This window comes from Dasypus novemcinctus, chromosome 6 (assembly GCF_030445035.2).
Source record: "Dasypus novemcinctus isolate mDasNov1 chromosome 6, mDasNov1.1.hap2, whole genome shotgun sequence".
In the NCBI taxonomy this organism is placed as follows: domain Eukaryota; kingdom Metazoa; phylum Chordata; class Mammalia; order Cingulata; family Dasypodidae; genus Dasypus; species Dasypus novemcinctus.
Window position 1 is genome coordinate 132,590,449 of NC_080678.1, and position 27,327 is coordinate 132,617,775.

General features: G+C 43.1%; 1 pseudogene; it reads left to right on the plus strand.

Annotated features, from left to right (window-relative positions):
• The window catches only part of LOC131278841 (protein arginine N-methyltransferase 2-like), an 85,708-nt pseudogene extending 76,594 nt beyond the window's left edge, over window positions 1-9,114 (plus strand).
• Window positions 9,115-27,327: the final 18,213 nt, after the last annotated feature.

A 27,327-nucleotide genomic window follows, 5' to 3' on the forward strand; every position in this document is an offset into this window, starting at 1 on the left:
CTTTGCTTAATGTTAAAAGTTTAAATGTCTTTTAAAAAATATTCTGGACCAGAATACCATTCTCTTGTCCAATATTAACTTATTATAAAATACTGAATGTTAGTCAAGTTGAAATTATTAGATTTGTTTACTTCTGCCTTTTTCAGGTTGGAGAAAAAATCTTTCTAATCTGGAGATGACGTTTCGTGGTGTGTTTGAGAGTCAGCTGCATATTTGGAGGGGATGGCACGCCAGGGAAGACTCACCTTGGAGCTGATGTTTGCACTTCCAAGTCTGAGCACCTCCACCGCAGCCCGATATTACCCGCAAGCTCACGGCTCAGGCTCCTTGCCGCCCAGCATTCCCACAGGCTAGTGTCTTTTCTCGTAGAAATAGCCTGTGCTTTCCAGGTGTTCCCCCAGTGCTGTGCACGGCACCCACCATAAGCACGCCAGTGGCGTGGTGTTCCCGAGCCAGAGAAGTTCCACCCTGAGTCCCTAGGACACACACATCCACTGCTGTCTGCTCCTGTGAGAGTCGTTCATCTCCCCAACATGGAACATGAGATTGCATAAAGCGGTCCTGGGGTGTGTGGGCTTGACTTGGCAGGAGAGCTGGAGAAGGGAGTGCATGCGATGGTCATCCACATGGGGTAGTTCTGCATAGATTGTCTACCAGCCCATAACAGGTGCCCAATAAATATTCTTAAATAAACGAATGTTAGTGTATATCCTATTTCTGTTTATAAAAAAAAGCATGGGGTCATTCCACATACAGTGCTTTGTAACCTTTTCTTATCTAATACATATATATCTACACTGTTTTTGTTTTGATTTTAGTGAACTTTTTATTGAAATGCAAAATATACACCAAAAACTGCTGAAGTCATGACTATAGTGGACACACATGTAACCAGCAACAAGACCAAGAGACTCCTGCTCCAGAAGCCTGACGCTGCCTTCCAGAGTCCTCGCCCCCAAGGGCACTGCCCTTTCCATCACGACAGATCACAGTCGATGGTTTCTGAACTTTTTCTGAATGGATTGGCACACGGTGTGTTCTTTGGTGTCTGCCTTCTTTAATTCAACATTGCTTGTGAGATGCATCCATGATTTTGCAAGTAGTCTGATTTACATTCTTATTGTTGTATAGTGTGTACTACTGAGTGAATGTGCTGCATTTATGTTTCTCATTTCATTGCCCATGGATGTTTGGGTCGTTTCCAGTATTATTAGTGCAAATATGAACATGTCTGTACATACTTTTTGGTATACTTACATACACATTTTTGCATTGTGTTTATACCTAGGAGTTCAGCTTTAGTAGATACTGCCAGAGTTTTGCAAAGTCAAATTTGCCTTCCTATTGTTTTAGTTTCCTTGGCTGCTTAAACAAATACTTAAAATGGGTTGGCTTAAAAAATGGAAATTTAATGGCTCAGTTTTGAGGTTACGAAAAAGGTTCAGATCAGGGCTCCATAAGGCGATGCTTTCTTCCGAGTCTGTGTGGGACTGGCTGCGGGTGACCCTTGGTTCTTGGCTGGCCCATGGTAGCCTCTCCTGGCCCCTCCCTCCTCTTCTGGGTTCCACTAACATCCCACTTCTGGCTGCTCCCTCTGTGGCTTTTTCTCTTTCTCTGAATTTCTCTCTGCTTACCAAGTAATAGGATTAAGGCCCATCCTGCAGTGGCCCACACCTTCACTGAAGTGCCCTCAACAAAAGGTCCTACTTACAATGGGTCCACGCCCACAGAAGTGGATTAAGTTTAAGAACTGTGCTTTTTCTGGGGTACATCTCCAGACCACCACATATCTTGATACTCCATATCTTGTCAACACCTGGTGTTGTCTTGTGTTTTTCATTTTACTTGTTCTGGTGGGTGTGAGGATTTGATAGGCATTTCCTTGATGACTAATGCTGGCTCACATTTTCCCAAATCATGTAGCTATCCTATCTGTGAAGTGCTTGTTGCTCTTTTGCCTGTTTTACTGTTAGGGCCGTCTGTTTCTAATTGGTTTTCTAGGAATTCTGACTAGGAATCCTTTATCGGTTATTCATTTTGTGAGCACCTTCTTGCCTTTAACTTTCTTAATAGTCTTTTTGAAAAATTTATTTAAGTATATCACTCATACATAAACAATAAGTGTATAGTAATAGTTGTGAACTTACAAAACAAACATATGTCATACAGGACTATGGTACCTCACCCTACCACCAATATCTTGAATTGTAAACATTTTTAACTGATTGAAGAGCATTGTCAAAATATTATTACTAACCAAAGTATTTTTCCCCCAACCCACCCTATTTTTATTATCTTTATATCACTTATATATGAACATACATAAACAAGTGTATAGTAAAAGTTGTGAACTTAACAGAGCAAACATGCATCACATCATACAAGGGTCCCATATATCAACCCTCTACTGACACCTTGCATTGTTGTGAGACGTTTGTTACAAATTATGAAAGAATACTGTCAAAATCGCACTACTACTTATTGTCCTTATCTTGCATTTGGTGTATTTCTACCCCTACCCATCCTATTACTATTTTAAAATATATTTTTATGATAGAAGTATAAACTTATGAAACAATCATGCACATGTGCAGAATTCTTAAACAACACCCCTCTATCACCACACCACACTATGGTGAAATATTTGTTACAGATATCATCATCTGACTGTTACCATGTTCATAATGTACATTTGGCACACATTTTCCATACTGCCCCATTATCAACACAGTACATCTTTGGCATAGATGCAAGAATATTATTACTGCTAACCACAATCCATAGGTCACTCCAGTTGTATTTTTCCCATGCTTCTGCACATCCCCACCACCCTGCAATAAATGATGTACATTTGCTCTAGTTCACAAAGGACACTCTTGCATCTGTACCATCAACCACAATTCTTATCCACCCCTTAGTTTACTGTGCTATTCAGTTCCTAGATTATTCTCTAGCATTCTGCCAATTGGCATTTACATACCTGGACTACCATTTTTCAGCCATATCCCCATTTATAAACTAGCTGTTACTATGTGTTACCATCCACTCTATACATTTCCACACTTTTACAGTAGCGCTAATTAAAATCACATACATTAAACATCAGTAGTCCATCTCAGTTCTCTTATCTCCTTTAAGAATCCATCATCTACCACCAGGTCTTGAAGATATTTTCCTGAAATTTCTTCTAGAAGCTTTATGGTTCTTTTATTTTTAAGTTTTTGATCCATTTTGAGTTAATTTTTGGATAAGACATGAGAAAGGGTCCTCTTTCCTTTTGAGTATGGGTGTCCAGTTCTTTCAGTACCACTTGTTGAGTGAACTGTTCTGCCTGAGCTTGTGGGTTTAACAGGCTAGTCAAAAATCACTTGACCAAACATGTGAGGGTCTGTTTCTGAACCATCAATTTGGCTCCATTGGTCTATGTGTCTGTCTTTATGCCAGTACCATGCTGTTTTTACCACTATAGCTAGGTAATATGATTTAAAGTCTAGAGAGGAGAGTTTGCTTTTCCTTTTTAAGATGTTTCTGGCTATGCAGGACCCCTTATCCTTCCAAATAAATTTGATAATCATGGTTTCAACTAAAAATGCTGATGCAATTTTTATTGGGATTGCATTGAATCTGTATATCAATTTCAGTAGGACTGACATCTTAATGATATTTAGTCTTCCAATCTGTGAGCATGGAATGCTTTTCCAGTTATTTAGGCCTTTTTTTGAATTAACACTGAGTTGTAGTTTTCAGAATACAAGTGCTTTACTTCATTGGTTAAGTTTATTCCTGACTATTTGTGTTTTATCTGTCATTTTATTTTCACCACTCTTTTGACACTTTTAGTTACTTTCATTGATATAATCTTCATTTCTAGACTCTCTTCCAGGCCTCTCTGTCCTGTCTTTTCAGGCTCTAGCACACTCTTTAAAATTTCCTGAAAACCTGCTCTTGCTGCTTAGAAATTCTCTCAGTTTCTGTTTACCTGTGAATATTCTAAACTCACCTTCATTTCTGGAACATAATCTTGCCAGATATAAGAATCTTGGCTGGAAATTTTTCTCTTGTATTATCTTAAATATATCGCACCACTGTCTTCTTGCCTTCATGGTTTCAGGTGAGAAATCAGCACTTAATCTTATTGGGTATCCCTTATATGTTATGCATTGCTTTTCCCTTGCTGTTCTCAGTATTCTCTCTTTGTTTTTGGCACTTGACATTCTGATGAGTATGTGCTCGGAATTGGTCTATGCTTATTTTTTTGGATGGGAGTACATTGTGCTTCTTGGGCATGGATATCTATGTCCTTCAATAGGGTTGGGAAATTTTCTACCATTATTTCTTCAAATATTCCTTTTTCCCCTTTTCCCTTCTCTTCTTCTGGGACACCCATGACACGTATGTTTAGTCTGTCATTTAGTTCCCCGAGACCTTGTTCAGTTTTTTCCATTCCTTTCTTCATCTGTTCTTTTGTATGTTCACTTTCAGAGGCCATTTCTTCAAGCTCACCAATCTTTTCTTCTGCCTTCTCAAATCTGCTATTATATGATTCCAATGTTTTTTAAATTTCATTTATTGCACCTTTCATTCCCATATTATCTGCTAATTTTCTGTGTATGCTTTCAAGTTCTTTGTGCTCATCCAGTGTCGTCTTAATATCCTTTTTAGGGTGGTGCTTCACGGAAAACTACGGGACATTGTAGATCCCCCCAGGGCCCACTGGATGGAACGTGGGAGACTGGGCTATGATATGGACCATTGACTATGGGGTGCAGCGATGCTCAGAGATGTACTTACCAGGTGCAATGGATGTGTCATGATGATGGGAGAGAGTGTTGCTGTGGGGGGAGTGGGGGTGGGGGTGGTGAGGTTGAATGGGACCTCATATTTTTTGAATGTAATATTTAAAAAATATATATATATATATATCCTTTTTAGGCATCTCATTGAATTTCTTAAGGAGATTTGTTTGAGTATCTATGATTAGTTGTCTCAACTCCTTTATGTTATCTGGAGGCTTATCTTGTTCCTTTAACTGGGTCATAGCTTCCTGTTTCTTGGTGGGGGTTGTAATTTTTTGTTGATATCTTGGCATCTGGCTTATAGAGTATTTATTTTGGGTGCAATTTTTCTTTTAAGTTTAAGGCTTCCTGCCCTTTCTCCCTTGCTGGTTGTGCAGTCAGAGCCAAGGATGTAGTTAGTGCTATAAACTGGAGGCTCAAGCTGCCCTCATTGCCCCAGAGACTGATGAAGCTTTCCAACTTTTTCCTTTGCCAGGGGTAGGGGCAGAGTCACAGCTCTGTGGAATAATCCAAGTCATGCAGGCCTAGACTATAGTTGCTGAGAGAGACTGTTGAAGCTTCATCCTCCTTTCTCCTCTGCCTGGGGCGGGGATGGAGGTGCAGGTGTGGGCAGCAGTCTATGCAGTATGGGCCCAAGATGACTGCAGTTGTCCCAGTAGATTTCTGATTTAATCTGTGCCAGCCAAATGTATCTGCAGTTATCTGGATAGGGTGGTGCAGGGCCTGCCAGCTTCCTGCCTGCCAGAGGTGGGGCTGAAGCCTAGGCTAGGGCTGCAGTCTGATCTGGGTGAAAGAAACCAGTCCCTACCATCACTTTGGTTTTCAGTCAGCCCGGCTTTCCCTTATACTAGGGGTGGAGTCAAAATGGTGGCCACCAGCCTCTCTCTGACCTGGGGAGGTTCATATTTTAGCCGTTCTTAGGGTTTTATTATAGCCAGCCGAATTTACTAATCAGTAGCTGAAGTCAGTGACCAGCCATCTCTTCCTCCCCTGTTTTTTTGGAAATGGAGCTTCCAATTCCAGCCACAGAACAGCTCCTGGGGTGCCTTGCACTGCCAAAGTAGAATGATCACTGGCTTCTGTGACTTGGCCAGTAATTTCCTGGAGAGGCTGGGCAGGTTCCCCAGCTTCCTCCCTGCTGGAGGTGGGTCTGGGGCCTAGGCTAGAGCTGCAATCTAACCTGGATGGAAAGAAGCCAGTCCCCACCTGCACTGTGATTTTCAGTCTGCCCTGCTTCCCTTCCTGCCAGGTGCAGAGTTAAGATGACAGCTGCCAGCCTCTTTCTGACTTGAACAGGTTCAAACTTTAACTTTTCTTAGGATCATACTTTAGCCCACTGAAATTTTCTCATCAGTAGATGAAGTTGGTGCCCAACCATCTCTTCCCCATATTTGGGAAGTGGAACTTTGAATTCCAGCCACAGAATAGCTCCTGAGGCGGCTTGTGCCTCCAGTGGAGGATGGGCACCGACCCCCATGGCATGGAGTACTCTACTTACGAATTTTCTCCACAGATGGCCAGTCTCCTCCTTCCACTCTTTCAAGGATGTGGCAGGATGTGCTTCTGGTCTCCTGGAGCCCCCAAGCAGGTGCTTCAGCTAGCTCCAGAGAGCTCTGGGTGTTTACTAACTGCCCTGTAGCAGGACCTGGCTCTAGGAGCTCCTTTCTCCACTGCCATCTTGCTGGTTGTCCTCTTAATAGTCTCTTGATACACCAAAATTCATAATTTTTATGCAGTCCAATTTGACAATTTTTCTTTTACGGTTAGTACTTTTTGTGTCCTGTTTATGATTCCAAGATCATAAAGATATTCTATATTTTCTTTTAAAGCTTATTGAATTTGTCAGCCAAAGGGTTGCTGATGCAAAATATCAGAAATCTGTTGGCTCTTATAAAGGGTATTTGGGGTAGAAACTTACAGTTTCCAGGCCATAAAGCATAAGTTACTTCCGTTACCAAAGTCTGTTGCCATGTATTGGAACAAGACGGCTGCCAACATCTGCCAAGGGTTCAGGCTTCCTGGGTTCCTCTCTTTCTGGGGCTCATTTCTCTCCAGGCTCAGCTGCTTTGCTTGCTCCACAAGGCCAGCTGTAGACTATCAGGCAAATGACACTGTCTCTCGCCCTGGGGCTTCTGCTGTGTGTTTATCTATTCCTCTGTGTTCTTCTTCTTTGTGTTTACTTCCTGGGCTCCAAGATTAAAACTCCAACCTCCCTTCTCTGTGGTGTGGTTTCTCTGTGAGTCTTCACCCACCAAGGGTGCAAGGATGCAACATCCTACTGACACGGCCCAATCAAGAGCCTTAATCATTATTTAATCAAGTAAAGGTGAAACGTCTGAATCCAATATAATCTAATATGCCCAGAGGGACAGACCAGTACAAACCTAATCCAATATCTATTTTTAGAATTCATAACCATCAAACTGCCACACATTATTTTATCTTTTACACTTAGATCAACAATTCATCTGGACTTGATTTTTGTCATTGATGTGAGGTAGGGGTCAGGATTCATTTTCCCTCCAAGAGATAGAAGCTTGGTCTATAGATTTCTAACCTTTTTTTCTCATGCATGCATTAAAACTCTAAATAATTTTCCTCTAAAACTGCCTTAAGTACAACAGCTGATTTTTATATAACTTCATTGTTATGTGATTTCAAATATTTTTAAATTTCTGTTGCGATTTCTTTTATTATCCTACAAGTTATTTGGAAGTGTGTAAGCTTAATTTCACAAAGGTGATCTTCTCTAGTTATCTTTTTTATTGATTTCTAGCTTAATTCCTCTGTTGTCAGAGAAGAAACTCCATGTGATTTTAAACCTATGAAATTTGTTGAAGCTTGTTTTATGACTCAGAATATGCCAACTGTATTGTGTACTTGTAAATAATATATTCTGTCATTGGATTCAGTGCTCTAAATATGTCATGTGCCTCCACTGGAGGCACAAGTTTGTTAGCCACGTTGTCTGGAAGTTGGATTTTTACTGATTTTTTTTATTATTCATTTTTTTAAAATATTACATTCAAAAAATATGAGGTCCCCATTCACCCCCACTGCCCAAACCCCACCACTCCCCCCACAGCAACACTCTCCCCCATCATCATGACACATCCATTGCATTTGGTGAGTACATCTCTGGGCATCGCTGCACCTCATGGTCAATGGTCCACATCATAGCCCATACTCTCCCACATTCCATCCAGTGGGCCATGGGAGGATCTACAATATCCGGTAATTGTCCCTGCAGCACTACCCAGGACAACACCAAGTCCCAAAAATGCCTCCACATCTGATTTCCTCCTCCCATTCCCCACACCCAACAGCCACCATGGCCATTTTTTCCACACCAATGCCACATTTTCTCGATTACTAACCACAATAGTTCATGAGTAGAATATCAGTAAGTCCACTCTAACCCTTACTGTATTCCTCCTTCCTGTGTACCTTGGATTGGTTGTGTCCATTCCATATCTATGTCAAGAGGGGGCTTAGATTCCACATGGATACTGGATGCAATCCTCCTGCTTTCAGTTGTAGGCACTCTAGACTCTATGGTGTGGTGGTTGACATTCTTCAACTCCATGTTAGCTGAATGGGGTAAGTCCAATAAACCAGGGTTTTACTGATATTTTAATTGCTTATTCTATCAGCTACTGACAAGGAGGTTTTAAAGTCTCCCAATATGATTATATTTCTCTTTTTAAGTTGTTTAAGAATATTATAGATATAGTATCTTTATATTATTTAGAGTTATTTAAAATTGGTCCATCACTGTGGTGGATTGACCCATTGAAGTAACTCTTTCCATGTTTAATGATTGATGGCTTAAGTTCTATATTTATCATTCCATTTTCCCCTCCATCAATGTGTCACTTACATATAATTGTATTATTCTTTTATCATTTACCTGTGGTAATCTTTATTTACCAGAATTACCAGAATTTTAGGAGAGAATTAAGCCCTGATGCCTTCAGATTTCTATTTTGTGGAATGGATGAACTTTTCTCCTATGATTCTAGACTTAGTTATGTATCATTCATGGGAGAATTGAAAAAATAGTCATTCAAATTAATTTTGTGCTCTGTGGTTTAGTTGAAGAATCCTGGTTAAGCAACAACATGCATCCTCAACTTGCTATATTCAAATATAGTATTTCCCTGTAAATGCCTTAGAATATACTACATCTATTTATTACCCTCCCACTTTTTTATATTACTGTTTTCTTAAATTTTAAGTATATGTATATTTAAACCCCATAGTGTACATTATTATTGTTTTATACAATTAATATAATTTATAAATATTTGCACATATATTCATTTGCCTTTTCTGTTATTCTCTTGACCTTCCTGCATTTCTGTGGTTCTGTCTGAGATAATTACTTTTTGCCTGGAGAACTCTCTTTAGAACCTGTTTTGGCTCAGATACATAGACTCTTAAAGTTATTCCAGTTTTGTTTACTTGTTAGGGTTAGGGTTAGGGTTAGGGTTAGGGTAGGGTTAGGGTTAGGGCTAGGGCTAGGGACCCCTGGGCATGGGGGGTCTGGGAGGAGGACCCAGAGCCCAGCCAATGACAGCTCCTGCAGCCAGCAGGGCGGCATGCTATGGGGCCAGCTCTTCCAGGTTCCCCAGCTCACCCACACAGCACCTGCCATGCCTCCTAACAGCCGTCCACGGGGGTGTTTCTATTATTTACACAAAAGGAGACAGTGCAGCAGCCCAAAAGGAGGGAGCTGAGAGGGCAAGCCAAGCTCCTCACTCCAGCTCCTGTTTGGGCTGGGTGGAAGTATGCACCCCGACAATGACATATTCTAAACCTGAACCCTCATTCCTGCGCTGTGGCCCCACTCCGGCAGGCGGGACCTCCTCCCCTATTCCTGGAGGCCGTCTAAAAGGCCTGAGGTTGGGGAGACTGAGGACAGTGCCCTGGGTCAAGGAGCCCTGCGATTCAGAGGCCACAGGCCTTGGGAGAAGGCGCAGCCTGGATGACCTTGACTTGACTTTGGACTTCTAGGCACCAGAGCAGCGAGTCAGTAAATGCCTGTTGTGAAGCCAACCCCTTTCTGGGGTCTGCTACAGCAGCCCTGGCAACATGGGATGGCATGGATAGAAAGGCCTGTACTCCACCCAGCCTCACCTGTAGGCGGGCCTGCTCTCCAGCCCCTCCTGGGTGCTCCCAGGCTAGCGGGGTGGGAGCATGAATAGAGCAGAGATGCCGGCCTGGCTGGCACAGGTGCCCTGGCCAGGAGAGCTTACTGTTAACTGCTTTCTTTTTTTTTTTTCTCCCCACACCATACTTGTTATTCTTTTTTTTTTTTGTCTTTATTTATTTTTTAATATTACATTCAAAAAATATGAGGTCCCCATATACCCAATACCCCCCTCACGCCACTTCTCCCCCCATAACAACAACCTCCTCCATCATCATGAGACATTCATTGCACTTGGTGAATACATCTCTGAGCACCGCTGCACCTCATGGTCAATGGTCCACACCATAGCCCACACTCTCCCACAGTCCACCCAGTGGGCCATGGGAGGACATACAATGTCTGGCAACTGTCCCCACAGCACCACCCAGGACAACCCCAAGTCCCAAAAATGCCCCCACATCACATCTCTTCCTCCCACTCCCTACCCCCAGCAGCCACCATGGCCACTTTCTCCACACCAATACCACATTTTCTTCGATTACTAATCACAACAATTCATGAATAGAATATCAGTAAGTCCACTCTAATCCATACTCTATTCCTTCATCCTGTGGACCTTAGAATGGTTGTGTCCACTCCACATTTATATCAAAAGGGGGCTTAGATTCCAAATAGATGCTGGATGCAATCCTCTGGCTTTCAGTTGTAGTCACCCTTGGCTCCCTGGTGTGGTGGTTGACCTTCTTCACCTCCATGTTAGCTGAGAGGGGTAAGTCCCATAAACCAGAGTGTAGGAGCTGAAGTCTGTTGCGGCTCAGGGCCTGGCTATCACATGGTCAGTCCAGAGATTCAGGTCCCCTGGGTATACACTAAACCCCAGCACCAACTACAGATTCGGTAAAAGTAACAGGAGAGGCCTGTGGACACAGATCACATCTGATGTTAACTGCTTTCTTATTGTCACTGTCCTGGAGGTGGTTCGTTCAGAGGATGAGGATTAGAAGTTTGATTTGTTTTTGCAGATTCTCTTTGCTGTCCCAAACTAAATGAAGAAGAAGAGAAAAGAGGACTCTTTTTCTTTTCTTTTTTAAAATTTATTTCTTTTATAATAAACTGTCTTTTTTAAAAAAAGATGCATAAATCACAAAAAATGTTACATTGAAAAATATAAGAGGTTCCCACATACACTACTTCCCACTCCCCCCACATCAACAAGAGGACTCTTTCTGAGTTTACTTCTGGGTTTCTTATAACGGCCATAGAGACAGCTGAGTTTTGTCTTAGGTGAAGATTAAGATGGATGCCTGGCAGTGTTAATTATGCTCCATAGGAAACTTCCCTAAAGGCCATCAAAGAGACCAAGCAGGAAACTAAGTAGGATCCTCAGCCTGAGGGGAATCAAATGATGGCACAGGGGTAGGCTGCCTTGCCACAGCGCTGGTTACCAGCTGGGCACCGCGTGGCTTCTGTTTGGAGTTCTCACATTGTCCAGCTGATTGCCAGGCAAGGCAGACCAAGAGCAGCAGCAGCCCAGGGCTGCTCAGGATAGGACAGTGGCACAGGGCTTCCCCAGAACCTAGCTTAGCAGGGGAACTTTCTAAGAGTTTTTCTTCTTGCCCCATTGCCAGAGGATTACAGATGAAAGAGAAAGTTCTTTCAAAAAAAGTAGTGCCATGGCAGAGAGGGCACGAGTCCTCCACAAGAAAGCATGCCTCCTCTCCCTTGGGGAAAAAAATCTCACCAAAAGGGCACAAATGAGGATGTTTTAGCCCCTTTACAAAAATATGACCAGCCAAGAGAGCTGATCTGAGGCTTGAGCTCACAGGAGAAAGCAATGAAATCTCTGAGAAACTGTAGATGTATGTAAAAACAACAACAAACTGAATAATAGAATTGATGGACCAATCTGGGCATGAATTTAAAATAAGTACCCTAAGTATTCTCAAAAAGAAAAAAGACAATACTGGAAACATGAAACAGAAGCCAGAAGTTGTAAAGAATCAACTGAAGATACTTGGTATGGAAACAATTACAGCATAAAAAGATAATACAACAGATAGGTTGATCTTAGCAGAAGAATGGATTGGTGAGCTGGAAGATCAAGCCAGAATTCCCACCCACCCCCACAAAGACACACAGAAGGAATAAAGTTTAAAAACATAAAGATAAGTACTGTGCTCCACATTCATATAATCAGAGTCCCAGAAAAAAAGTTTTTAATAAAAATTTTTAAGAAAATACATTTTTTAAAAGCCTGAGGAAGAGGCAAGATGGCATCTGAGTATGTACATTGTCGTCATCTCCCTTACAAAAGACCGGCTGTGTGGTGACGGAGTCCTACCAGAGCAGGCTGTTTCAGGAACCTGCAGGGCGGGAGGTGTCTGGACATCGAACTGGAGAGACTGCAGCAGAATTGGTGTTTGCTCAAGGTAGAACTGTGGGTTTCTAACACTGAACGCAGAAACTGTGGGAAGGTAAATCCCTCCCCTCCTAGGGCTAAGAGCCACAGTGTTCACTGAGAATGGCCGGTCGTGGGTCAGAGTCTCCAGGCCCCGTGCCCCCAAATGCATGAACCCCAAGCCTGTGTCCCCTGACCCCCATGGCCCACGCTAAATACCCTGAGTCCACATTCTCCCAGGTCTCTGTTTACTGAGCCCAGCACTCCTGGAAATCTGGCATTGCCCTACCCCTCAGGGCACAGACTAACTCCAGAAGGGGGAGAGTTTAGGTGGGAGGTGCAGAGGCGCCAAGGAGTGCAGGTTCAATTTTCTGGTTCCCCCCTTCCTAGGAATAGAGAAGAGGCAAATCTGGTGAGAGAGCCCAATTTACCTAAACGCCCTGGAGTCAAAAAATTAACCAGCCCCTTTGTAGCACACCTAAGGGAGAGGGACAGTAGGACATGATTTACAGGCTTCCAATAGCATATTTAGGGGTCCTGGCAAGAGATGGGTGCTCTCTCAAGAAATTAAGAGTCATTATTTTTTCAGGTGAATTGATTCACCAGGGACCCATTTGAATTTCCTACAGGAGCCCTCAGGCAGCCTTCCTGCTATCTTGAGAGAGAAGGAAGTTAGGAAGGGAGAAAGAGGGAAGGTCAGACTCCTAAGCAGTTTATTCAATTGCAAAGAGGATTCTTTGCCTGAGGCCTTGTCTGGTCTTTTTTTTTCAGTCTGTTTTCTTGTTTTTCTTCCTCTTTATCCCTCCCCCCACCGCCCTTTTTTTTTTCCTTTTTTCCTCCCCCCACTCTGCTTTTTTTTCTTCTAACTTTTTTCTCCTTTCCCCTCCCCCTTTTTTTTCATTTTTTATATTAGTGCTGTAGGCAACATTTCTTATTTGCTGTGCTTCCTCATCCTCAATTTTCTCTTTTCTGGGTGTACTGATTTTGGCTTCCAATGCTATCCCCTTTCCTTTACATCATTCTCTCCTCCATCATTTATTCTTTCTCTTACATTCCACTTCTCTCTGTTTAGCCCCCAATATTTCTGACTTTTATCTCTAATACCTCTAATCTGTTTTCTACCACTTTTTCACTCTTTATGTTATTGTCCTCTCTTTTCTTTATCCCTCTCACCTGATCACACTGACCTTTTAATTAATAGTATATTCCTCCCCATATTCAGTTTAATATCTCATTATAGGTACTCCACCTTTTTACAGTTATAATTATACACAGCTTCCATGAGTTCTATATCCATTCTCCTAGATCTCATATGGTTCTGCTGCTAACACTCACTATCAATACTATTATTATATTTTTCTTTTCTTGCCCCTTTTGCTTTCTCCAGACTTAATATTTTCCTTCAAGGGAACTTAGCCAACAACAAGGAAATAGAATAAGAAGAAAAAAGTGACAAAGAGAAGACTTAACACACACACACACACACACACACACACACAAAACTAATTAAACCCCAAGGCTAGAATAAGAAGATAATCAACAGAATAAACCCAACAAGATAAAATGATGACCAGACAGCAACAAAAAACTACAGACCATACCAATAACCGGGAAAACATGGCCCAATACAATGAACAAACTAAAAACCAGGAAGAGAAGTGGAACACCAAACAAGTAATTAAAGTTCTCAAAACATGTATCACGGACCAATTCAATGAAGTGAAGGAAGAGATTAAGCATATTAAGAAAACACTTGGAGAGCATACAGAAGAAATTGTGATCATGCACAAAAAGATCAGAGATGATGGGGATCAATAGCACAATCCAAGAAATCAAAAATACACTCTGCAAATAACAGCCAATTTGAAGAGGCAGAGGAAAGAATTAGTGATGTAGAAGACAGTATATCTGAAATCAAACAGATAGTAGAATTAATTGATAAAAAGATAGAAAGAATCCAGCAGGGAATTAGGGATCTGTATGACAATGCAAAATGCACAAACATACACATTATAAGCATCCCAGAGGAAGAAGAGAAGGGAAAGGGGACAGAAAGGGTGTTGGAGGAAATAATGGCTGCAAACTTTCCAAACCTATTGAGGGAGAAGGATGTACATTTCCAGGAAGCAAAACACACCCCAAACAGCATAAATCTTAACAGGCCTACCCCAAGACATATACTTGTCAAATTATCCAATGCACAAAACAAAGAGAAAATACTAAAAGCAGCAAGAGAAAAGAGAACCATCACATACAAGGAAGGCTCCATAAGATTAAGTGCTGATCTCTCATCTGAAACCATGGAAGTAAGAAGGCAGTGGTATGACATAGTCAAGGTACTAAAAGAAAAGAATTTCTCATGAAGAATACTCTATTCAGCATTCAAAAGTGATGGGGAGCTCAAAATATTCAGAGATAAACAGAAACTAAGAGAGTATGCCAACAAGAAACCTGCCCTTCAAGAAATACTAAAGGGAGTTCTGCAGGAGGAAAGAAACAAACAGGAGAGACAGAGTTGGAGGAGAGTGTAAGAACAACTAAAACTACAAAAGAAAAATCAAACAACATAAGACAAACACAAATCCAAAGAAAATATGGCTAATATAAGTAATTTCTTGAAAGTAATAACACTAAATGTCAGTGCAATAAACTCACCTGTTAAGAGACACAGATTGGAAGACTGGATGAGGAAATATGGCCTATCTATATGTTGTCTACAAGAAACTCATCTTAGACCCAGGGACTCAAGGAAGTTGAAAGTGAATGGCTGGAAAATAATCATACAAGTAAACAATAACCAAAAAAGGGCAGGAGTACCTATATTAATATCAGACAAAATAGACTTTAAATGCAAAACAATTGTGAGAGACAAAGATGGACTCTACATATTAGTGAAACGGATAATCTTTCAAGAAGAATGAACAATCATAAACATTTTTGCTCCTGACAAGGGTGCCTCCAAATATGTGAGGCAAACACTGGAAAAACTAAGTGAAAGAATAGATGCCTCTACAATTATAATGGGGGACTTTAATACACCACTATCAACTTTGGACAGAACATCTCAAAAGAGAATCAATAAAGAAACAAAAACTTTGAAAAGTATATTAGAGGAGTTGGACCCAATAGACATATACCGAACGTTACACCCAAATACAGCAGGATATACATTTTTCTCAAGCGCACATGTATCATTCCCTAAGATAGACCATATGCTAGGCCACAAAGAAAGTCTCAATGAATTCAAAAAGATTGAAATCATACAAAATAATTTCTCTGACCATAGTGGAGTAAAGCTGGAAATCTGCAAGGGCCAGAGGCCCAGATTTCACAACAAGATATGGAAATTAAACAGCACCCTCTTAGAAAAACAGTAGGTCAAGGAGGAAATTGCAAAAGAAATTAATAACTGCCTTGAAACTAATGAAAATGATAACACAACATACCAAAACTTATGGGATGCAGCAAAAGCAGTAATGAGAGGAAAATGTATAGCCATAAATTCATACATCAAAAAAGAAGAAAGAGCTAAAACTGAAGAACTAACTGCACACTTGGAGGAATTAGTAAAAAAAAAAAGAAAGTAACCCCAAAGGAAGAAGAAAGAAAGAAATAACAAAGGTAAGAGCAGAACTAAATGAAACAGAAAATAAGAAAGCACTTGAAAAGATAAACAAAACCAAAAGCTGGTTCTTTGAGAAGATCAATAAAACTGACAAACCCTTAGTTAGACTAATAAAGAAAAAAAGAGGGAAGATGCAAGTACATAAAATAAGAAATGAGAAAGGAGATATCACCACTGACCCCACAGAAATAAAGACTATCATAAGAGGATACTTTGAAAAACTATATTCGAACAAGAAGGACAATTTAGAAGAAATGGATAAATTCCTAGAAACACATAAGCAGCCTCTATTGACAAAAGAAGAAATTGGTGATCTCAACAAACTAATCACAAGTAAAGAGATAGAATCAGTCATTAAAATCCTCCCAACTAAGAAGAGCCCTGGGCCAGATGGCTTCACAGGAGAATTCTACAAAACATTCTGGAAAGAACTAATGCCAATCTTGCTTAAACTCTTCCAAAAAATTGAAACAGTAGGAACATTGCCTAACTCATTCTATGATGCCAACATTACCCTAGTACCAAACCCAAACAACGGCATAAATAGAAAGAAAAATTACAGACCAATTTCTCTAATGAACCTAGATGCAGAAATCCTCAACAAAATATTTGCTAATCATATTCAACAACACATTAAATGAATTATACACCATGACCAAGTGGGATTCATTCTGGGTATGCAAGGTGGTTCAACATAAGAAAATCAATTAATGTTATACACCATACCAACAGATTGAAGGGGAAAAAATCACATTATAATATCTATAGATGCTGAAAAAGCATTTGACAAAATACAGCACACTTTCTTGGTAAAAACACTGTAAAAGATTGGAATACAAGGAAATTTTCTGAACATGATAAAGGGTATATATGGAAAACCCACAGCCAACATCATTTACAATGGGGAAATCCTAAAATCTTTCCCTCTAAGATCAGGAACAAGACAAGGATGCCCACTATCATCCCTTCTATTTAACATTGTCTTAGAAGTACCTGCTCGAGCACTGAGGCAAAAACCAGATATAAAAGGCATCCAAACTGGAAAGGAAGAAGTCAAAATTTCATTATTTGCAGATGACATGATCCTACACATAGAAAACCCTGAGAGGTCTACAAGAAAGCTTCTAGAACTCATAAATGAGTTAGTACAGTCACAGGTTATAAGATCAATGAGCAAAAATCAGTAGCATTTCTGTACACCAATAATGAGCAATTTCAGGAGGAAATCAATCAAGAAACAAATACCATTTGCAATAGTAAATTAAAAAATCAAATACCTAAGAATAAATTTAACTAAAAATGTAAAAAACTTATACACAGAAAACTACACAACTGTTAAAGGAAATCAAAGAAGAACTAAATAAATGGAAGAACATTCCCTGTTCATGGATAGGAAGACTAAGTATTATTAAGATGTCTATCCTACCAAAACTGATATACACATTCAAAGCAATCCCCATAAAAATAAATACAGCATTCTTTAATGAACTAGAAAAACTAGCTATGAAATTTATTAGGAAAGGAAAAAGACCCCGAATAGCCAAAGATGTATTGGAAAAAAAAAAAATGAAATTAGAAGAATCACACTACCTGACTTCAAAACATACTACAAAACTACAGTAGTGAAAACAGCATGGTATTGGCACAAGGGTAAACACACTGAACAATGGAACCAAACTGAAAATTCTGATATGTATCCTCATATATACAGTCATATAATATTTGACAAGGCCACCAAACCCTCTCAACTGGGAGAGAATGGCCTCTTCAACATATGGTGTCTGGAGAACTGGATATCCATATGTAAAAGAATGAAAGAAGATTACCAGCTCACACCTTATACAAAAATCAATTCAAGATGGATCAGAGACCTAAATATAAGAACTAAGACCATAAAGACTTTGGAAAGCAATGTTGGGAACCATCTACAGGAACTTGTAATAGGAAATGGCTTCATGAAATTCACACCCAAAGAATGAGCAGCAAAAGAACAAATAGATAAATGGGACTTCTTCAAAATTGAAGCCTTCTGCACCTCAAAGGAATTTGTCAAGAAAGTGAAAAAAGAGCCTACACAATGGGAGAAAATATTTGGCAACCGTATTTCTGATAGGAGACTTATATCCTGCATATATAAAGGACTCCTATATCTTGAAAATAAAAAGACAAACAACACATTTAAAATATGGGAAAAATATTTTAAAAAGACATTTCTCCAAAGAAGAAATACAAATGGCTAAAAAGCACATGAAAAAATGCTCCAAGTTTCTAGCTATTAGGGAAATGCAAATAAAAACTACAATGAGATACTATCTTACTCCCATAAGATTGGCACCTATGAAGACTACAAGTGCTGGAGAGGATGTGGAGGAATGGGAACCCTCATCCACTGTTGGTGGGAATGCAGAAGGATCCAGCCATTCTGGAGGACAGTTTGGCGGCTTCTCAAAAAACTAGCTATAGATTTGCCATATGACCCAGCAATTCCACTGCTGGGTATATACCCAGGAGAACTGAAAACAAGGACACAAACCACTATATGCACACTAATGTTCATAGCAGAATTGTTCACTATTGCCATAAGTTGGAATCAACCCAAATGCCCAACAACAGATGAATGGATAAATAAAATGTGGTATATACATACAATGGAACACCACTCAGCTTTAAGAATGAATACAGTACAAACACATTTGATAACATGGATGAATCTTGAGAACCTTATGTTGAGTGAAGCAACCCAGGCATTGAAGGACAAATACTACATGACCTCAATGATATGAAATAAGTAAACCAAGCTGCCTCAGAGAGCTAAAGACTGGATGATAGGCTTAAATGAATTTGGGGGGGGTAGAGGAAGGTTGCGAGCTGACACCTACCTGGGTAAAATCTATGATAAGCTGGAGGTAAGTATTTGTACAGGGAAGGGATAAAATGGGGGCATAGGGATACCTTTGGGTGGGGCTTTGTGGGCTTGAGGGGAGCTAGGGATGGGAGGAAGGGTCAGATGACCCAAGAAATTGGGGGGAGGGTGGGGAGAACATTTGAACATAGGAGATTGTCAGGTATGTGGTTGAAACTATAATGTTGAGAAAACTTAGAAAATATAATAAGGAAGGTTACCTGTTTAAGATGCTTTGCGGTCACCCCTCGGGCTGAAGTGTGGTTTGCTGGCCTGGCGAGGGGAGTGGCCACGGTAGGCCTAATTCCGCTGCCCCCATAATAGGGTGGTTGGTTGGGCCCACCGCCACCCCTGAAGGAAGCTCGGCATGGGCGCAGAGTGCCCTCGGGTCTCCCCTTCTCGGCAGCCATGCTTCCGCGGCCGCCCCTCCTCCCAGATGGCGCCACCCGATGCCTTGTGGGGTGGCACCCTTCTTCTTCCTTCTCCCTGCACAGGTGCAGGGCAGAAAATTCCAGTCTGCCCTTTTCCCCTCCCCCTACAGCAGCAACAGCCAGGCGTGGGCGGAAAAATCCAGTCTGCCCTTTTCCCTCCCCCCGACAGCAGCAACACCCAGGCGTGGGCGGGAAACTCCAGTCTGCCCTCCACCCCAGCAACAGCAGCCACCAATCCCTAAACCCTGCCCCTTCCCCCAGCAACAGTGACAGCCAATCCCTTACCACCACCCCTCCCCCATCCAGTACCGCCCACTGACCTTTCGCCGGCAACCAATCAGAACAGGGTGTGGCTTCGACCAATCAGCCTTCCCCAGCCCCTATAAAACTGTTGCCTCTCCCTCAGTAAAGTGGACTTGCGTGTTTACCTTGTCTCCGCGGTAGTTCTTCTGCCGTGCGCCCTCCAGTCCTGAGAGCCCCCGACAAGGGCCTGGCCTCCCTTGTCCCCAGTTCATCGCCTGCTTCTCCGGGCGACCCCTTCGTCGCCGGCTTTGCCGGGCGACCCCATCAGCCGAACCGCGCAACCCCTGTGAGACCGATCCCTCGTCTGCTGCCGGACCGACCCCTCGTCCCAAGTGGGACCGACCCCTCATCCCGAGCGGGACCGACCCCTCGTCCAGAGCTGGACCGACCCCTCATCTGCAGCCAGACCCCACCTCTACCGACCGAGCAAGCCGCCGCAATGCTTAAGTGGGGGCATCTGACACAGGGCAGGCTTCTAGGGATGTGTGAGTGCTCATTTTGTCATAGTGGGTTATATCATTGGGTGGAGACCCATACAATGACTGTGAAGGTATACCCACATCCTGGGGAGGACTGATGTTCTCAAATAGAGGGAATTGTATCTCTCGAGAGAAATGGTGACTTCCAATGCATTAGGGCAGTTGAGCATGTCAAACCCTCAACATTGTTGCAAGTATCTCTGAACATGGCCCTTCAAGCAATGAAGAGTGATTGTCACTGTGGGCCCTGAGGGAAGGGGGAAAGAGGTATTGAATAGGTGGAATCAGTGTAACTGTGGGGCAATGGAAGTGTTCCACAAGATTATGCAAGGATGAATATAGGACATGTTAAATTACACCAAAAATGTATAGGAGCCTATAGGCTAAAATGTAAATCATAATGTAAAACATAAGATAACTAAAAATTTAGAAAATTGTATAGTCTAAAATATAGACCACAATGTAAATCCAAGTGTAACCTTGTTTGAAAGCTATTGTCTCAATAGCTGTACATCAGTTGCAGTAAATATAGTATGAACATGTAAAAGATTATTGCTGGGGAAGGGACAAAGTGTCTGATGTTGAATATGTGGGAGTACTATATATTGTATATATGAATTACTGTGATCTAAAACTTTTGTGAAGACAAGCTTAATAGTTAGAAAGAAAAAGAAAAAAAAAAAGAAAAAGAAAGGATGTAGACCCTGAGGAAGAGATGGAAGAAGTTGCCTTCCCAATGCGCATACAAGGCAACACTTATTGCAGTGATGGAAGGCAAAACATCAAAAACAAAGCTTTTTCATTTTTTAATTTTTTGATACCCCAATTTATTTTTACTTTAATTTTTCTAAATTAGTACATATTCTAAATCTAACCTCTAAACCCATCACTATATTCCATTTTACTATTAATGGAACCTGGCAATATATTGGGCTTCATTTTCAGAGAGGCTTTGGACCACAGAGGGGTTTGATGATGGTGGGGGAGGAATACTGGTGTGGAGTGTTATTGGTGGGGGGTGCATGGTTGGGATGGCATTCTCCAGGGCATATGTGTAGGGTGCATAAAAATGTTTGGATATTTTCATAGTGGTTACAGTTGGGAGCAATGGCTGGGGAGTGCTGAGTTCCTGGCCAGGGGAGCTCTGTCACATTCCCTAATGGAACAGAAACAAACCTCTGAGTGCAATGGCTAACACCAATAAGGAAGGATGGTCCAACAATGAGCCTTTGATGCTAATGACTATGCTTGTGGGCCTGTGAGCCTGAAATAAGAACCAGGCCTAGAGCTGCAGGGTGCCTAAGAGTTACCTCCTGAAAGCCTCCGTGTTGCTCAAATGTGGCCAGTCTGGAAGCCAAATTCAGCAGGTAAATGCATTGCCTTCCCCCCATCCCAGTGTGGGACATGACTCCTGGGGATGAGCTCCCTGGCACCAAGGGATTACTACCAAGTACCAGCTGATGATGTGGCTGGAGAATGACCTTGAATAAAAGGATCAACTCAGACCAGCAGAATATCTCAGCCTACATGTAATATCAGGAGTTTAAAATGCCTTTTGACCCTGAATAAAAGGGGGAAATGGAAAGGACAAATGAGTTTTTATGGCTATGAGTCTCCAAAAAAGAGCCGGGAGGTCATCAGAGGGGTTGCCCTTATGCCCTCAGCAGTGTCCCAGAGACAGGTAAAGTAGATACTACCCCAGGTATTGGTTCTTCTGAGGGCTACAGAGACCCACAGGTTCTATGGTCATGGCAGATGGAGTTCAGAGCCATGTCAGTTGGCCCTACTTTGGGTTTGTGTTCCTGAGTGTGATGGAGCTGGACTCAGGTGTGATCTTTGTTCACAAGCCTCTCCTGCCACTTTTACCAGACCTGTGGTTGGTGCTGGAGTTTAGCGTATACTCAGGGGACCTGAATCTCTGGACTCTCCATGTGACAGCCAGGCCCTGAGCCTCAACAGACTTGCAACTCCTACCCTCTGGTTTATTGGAGTTACCCCAACCAGCTAACAGGGAGGTGAAGAAGATCAACCACCACACCAGGGAGCCAAGAATGCCTACAACTGCAAACAGGAGAACTGTATCCATCATCCAAGTAGAATCGAAGCACCCTCCAGATACAGAGGTGGAGTGGACATAACCATTCCAGGGTCCACAGAATGGAGGAATAGAGTATAGATTAGAGTGGACTTACTGATACTCTATTCTAGAACTAATGTGATTAGTAATCGAAGTAAATGTAGCACTGAGATGGAGAAAGTGGCCATCGTAGCTGCTGAGGGTGGGAATGGGAAGAAGAGACGTGATGTGGGGGCATTTTCAGGACTTAGAGGTGTCCTGGGTGGTACTGCAGGGACAGTTACTGGACACTGTATGTCCTCCCATGGCCCACTGGGTGGACTGGGGGAGAGTGTAAACCATAATGTGGACCATTGGCTATGTGGTGCAGCAGTGCTCAGAGATGTATTCCCCAAGTACAATGAATGCCTCATGATGATGGAGGAGGTTGTGGTTATGGGAGGAGTGGGGTGAGGGGGGTGGGGGGTATATGGGGACCTCATATTTCTTCAATGTAACATTAAACATTAATTAATTAAAAATAAATAAAACAAAAGTAATTTAACAGAAAAAAAAGAAAATTAAAAAATAAAAGTCTGAAAATTTCATAGAATTATAGTAAAAATGTAACACTCAGATTGTTACAATAGCTCAGAGAGGGCCAAACAAAATAGTTAAGGAAAATCAAATACAAACCTAGACAAATGAGAGTTCAGGGAAGTAGAAGAGAATATGAGCATGGCAAACAGAGAAATGTGAGCTAGAAAACAGACTCAAATGAAACCTCTAGAGATGAAAAATACCATATGTGAGGTAAAAAAAATCACTCGATGGAATTAACAGCAAATTAGATAGGGAAGAAGAAAAGATCAGTAAATTTGAAGAAATGATAGAAAGTATCCAAAATGACGGGCAAGAGAAAAAAAAGAATAGGAAGAAAATGAACAGAGCATCAGTGAGCTGTGGGACAGTATCAAAAGGCCTTACAACTGTGGAATTGGAATTACAGAAGGAAAGGATAAGGGGCTGGAAAGAGAGAAAATAATTGAAAATAATAATGGCCAAAAACTTCGAATTTTGTGGAAACTGTAAATCCACATATCCTAGAAGTTCAACAAACAAGCAGAGGAAACATGAAGAAAACACGCCAATTCACAGCATAGGTAAATTGCTGAAAAACCAGGAGAAAGCTCAATTAACAATATTAATATCATACAAATTAGACTTCAGGATGGAAGACATCATAGGGTAGAATACTATATAGTGTTAAAAGAGTAATAAAGCAAGAAGATATTAAATGCAAAACAAACAAACAAACAAACAAACAAACAAACCAAATTCTAGAACTTGAAAGTAAAACATTAAAATAAAACCTTCACTGAATGGGAGATGAAATAAAGAAACATGAACTTGAAGATAGATGGGTAGAAATTATCCAATCTGAGGAGCAGGTTAAAAAAAGATTGGTGAAAACCCAAAACTTTGGTGACCTAGAGAGCTGTATAAAAAGATCTAACTTATGTGTAAATAGGAAAGGAGAGAGAGAATGATTCAGAAAAATATTTGAAGGAATAATGGTCAGAATTCTTCCAAGTTTAGAGAAAGACGTAAATTTGTGCATTCAAGAAATTCATTGAAACCAAGCACCTCACTTCCCACTCAAACTACTGCAAATCAAAGATAAATTATACTCTTGAAAGCAAGCAGCCAGATAAAAACGGATCTTTTCAGAGCAAAAGAAAACAACTTTATTTTAGTCCACATGGGAAGACGTGTATAAATAGGGATATATACCATGTTCACAGAAGATATGACTTGACCTTATAGATAACAGTTTTCTCCATTTTAATCTACAAATTCATTGCAATTATACAAACAATTCTAGTGAGATATTTTAGGAACCTGACAACATAGATGGAAGAATAAAGCCAAAAATAAGACACTTTAAAAAAGAAAATCAAACAGAGTTTCACTCTAACCAATATGAAGGCAATTACAAATTCATAATAAAACCATAGATGTTGTCTAAGGAACAGACAAATAAATCAGAGGAGCTACAATAAGAAGTTCTATTATTTTAGTGGTAACACCACAAGCCAGTGAGGACAGGATAGAATGCCTAGCCGATGATATGCAGAGAAAATTTTCTCACTTTGTAGAAGAAAATAAGGCTGAACCCCAGTATTATATCATACATTAAAGGTGAACTCCAGATGCATTAAACACAATGTGAAAGGAACTAAAAAGATACTAGAAGAAATGAAAGCACTGCTATTAGAGTTTCCAGCTTACAGCCTGCCATACAGAATTCGGACTTGCCAGCCTCCAGAGTTGGGTGAGCCAAGTCCTTGTAATAAATCACATATATGATTTATCCTACCAGTACTGTTTCACTGAAGAACCCCAACATAACAGCCAAGGACATATTAGAGTGGGTCCTTGGGCGGGGGAGGTGGGGAGTCAATGAAAAAGGGGGAATAATAATAAAGTAAAATGTAAAAAGAGAAAGACCTTGTCCCAACTGGTGATGGTTGGTGCCAGGAACCAAGAATTCTGAATATAAGATGCTAGCAATCCCATTTCACAGAGGAAAACAATAAGGTTCAGAGAGGACCGCTGACCTGCTCCAAGTCGACGGAACCAGGACTCAGCCCTTGGGCCTCCTCTGACTCCTCGCCTGGTGCTGGCTCCCCATGCCAACTAACCCACAGCCAACCACAGCGCTAGTCGCCCTTTCCATCTGGCTGCACCGGCCCTCGGGTGTCAAGGCCACCCGGGGCGACCCCTCCGGAGGATGGGGCAAAGAGTGCCTCAGGACAGCTGCCGTTCGTGGGCACCCGAGGTGCCAGGTGTGTCTACTCTTTCTCATCCGGTCCTCACAGCCCCCAGGAGTGAGGGCAACTACCCAAATTTTAGAGATGCGGAAAGAGAGTCTGGGCGAGAAGTCGCCCAGGGGCAGCTGACAGGTGGCCCAGGCTGGGATTCACACCCAGAGCTCTCTGACTCCAGAGAGATGATCTTTTGTTTTGTTTCAAATGTTTACAGCAGCTTCAGTCAAAATCACCAGTCGCCCCAAATTGGAACCACCTGCCTGAGAGGAGAGCCCCTCGCCCGTCCCCCCGCAGCTGACACAGGGGCGGCTCCGCAGGGCCCAGGCGCCGCCTTCTCGCTCACCCCGGGGAAGCGCTGGCCTCCCCGCCACGAGCGCCGCCTGCGGGCGCACGGCCAGCCCAGGCCAGCCCCGCAGAGGGGCCCGAGGAGCCCACGCGCGCAGGGGGCTCGCGGCCCCAGCACGCGGGTCTCCCGGGGCCTCCACCTCCTTTATGCCTGTCTCCCCGGACGGCGGGCGGGCGGCGGGGGGCGCCCGAGGCCCGCCAGTAAGGACGACCCAAGCACTCGGCGGCCGCCCGGGCTCGCACCCGGCTCCCACCGAGCACGCCGAGCCAGGTGACGGAAACCCGGCCGCGCGAGCTCGGGGGGCCGCGCTGCCCCGCTCCCGGCTGGCGAGGTGGCGCAGGCCGGCCGGGCACGCTGGCCGCAAACGCCTGCTGCTGGGCCCACCACTCGCTTCCAGAGCCTGCTTCCCGCGCCTGCCCGGTGCCCACCCTCAGCGTCGGGTTTAGCTCCAGACAGAACTCGCCTCGGGTTAGCCAAGGTTTGCAGCCCACGGCGGGCGCTCCGCGGCACCTGCCACCCACCAGCACAGGCCCCGGGCACGACCGTCCCCCGAGTGTCCCCCACCGGCACTCAGGCCTTTCGGGGGCTGTGGGCAGGGTTGAAGGAAAAGTTGGGCAGCAGAGGTGGTGGCGGCCACACAAGGTGGGGAACATAACGGATGCCACTGCAGTGTTTATTTGAACGTGGTTTAAAAAGGGGGAATGTCCAAGAATGCTACTAGAATAACATTTCTTTAAAAAACCCTAGGACTGTACAACACAGTGAACTCTAATGCAAACTAGGGACTGTAGTTAATAGTACAGTTATGATAATACTCTTTCATCAACGTAACAAAGGGAGCACACTAAACCAAGGTGGGAATGACAGGGTGTTACATGGTAACCGGTATGTTTTCCAGGGTTTTTCTGTAAATCTACAACTTCTCTAATAAAAAATAAATAAGTAATACTAATGGGGGGGTATGTGGGAACTTCGTATTTTTTTTTAATTTCTATCCCCTTTCCCCCCCACCCCGGTTGTCTGTCCTCCATGTCTATTTGCTGCGTGTTCTTCATCTGCTTCTGTTGTCAGCGGCACAGGAATCTGTGTTTCTTTTTGTTGCGTCGTTTTGTTGCATCAGCTCTCCGTGTGTGCAGCGCCATTCCTAGGCAAGCTGAACTTTCTTTCATGCTGGGCGGCTCTCCTTATGGGGTGCACTCCTTGCACGTGGGGCTCCCCTATGCGGGGGACACCCCTGCATGGCAGGGCACTCCTTGCGCACATCAGCACTGCGCATGGGCCAGCTCCACATGCGTCAAGGAGGCCCGGGGTTTGAACTGAGGACCTCCCATGTGGTAGATGGACGCCCTAACCACTGGGCAAAGTCTGCTTCCCTGTATTTATTTTTTAAAGCATCCACCTTCTCCCTGTCGCCTCTCCCCTCCCCTCCCTCTCTGGGTCGCTCGCATGCCAGAGTCCAATCTCAGGAGCACATGGCAGGCACCGGGGAAGGAGGAAGGGAGCGACTACACAGCCCGAGGGCCATAGCCAGGATCTGCCCTAGCCTGTCCCCATGGGAACAGACCCCCTGTTTAGCAGGGAACCATGACTGGGGTGGGGGTGCCCTTAGTGTCCCCACTTCCCTAGCTCAGTGCCTCACACACAGCAGGCCTCAAGGTTTGCTGAATAAGTGAATGAATGAGTGCTGCATGCCCCGGGGCCAACCAGAAGCTACAGGAGAGTGCAACAGGAGGCTGCTCATGTGTGGGGCCACCATGGCTTCCGGCTTCAGCCAGCAGAGACAGGGGGGCTTGGGTGGGCGTGGAGGCCACCGTAGGCAGGGACCAGAGGGGAGGAATGCACCCCCAGGGTGCCAGCCCCAGGCAGCACCTTGGTACCCGCCTCTGATTTGGGCGATGCTGGTCCAGCCAGAACAAACCACTGCCAAGCAGCTGCACGGCCGGGAGCCTGAGTGTGGGGCGCTGCAGTGGGTAGGGGTGCGAAGATGGTCCCAGCCCACCCCTGA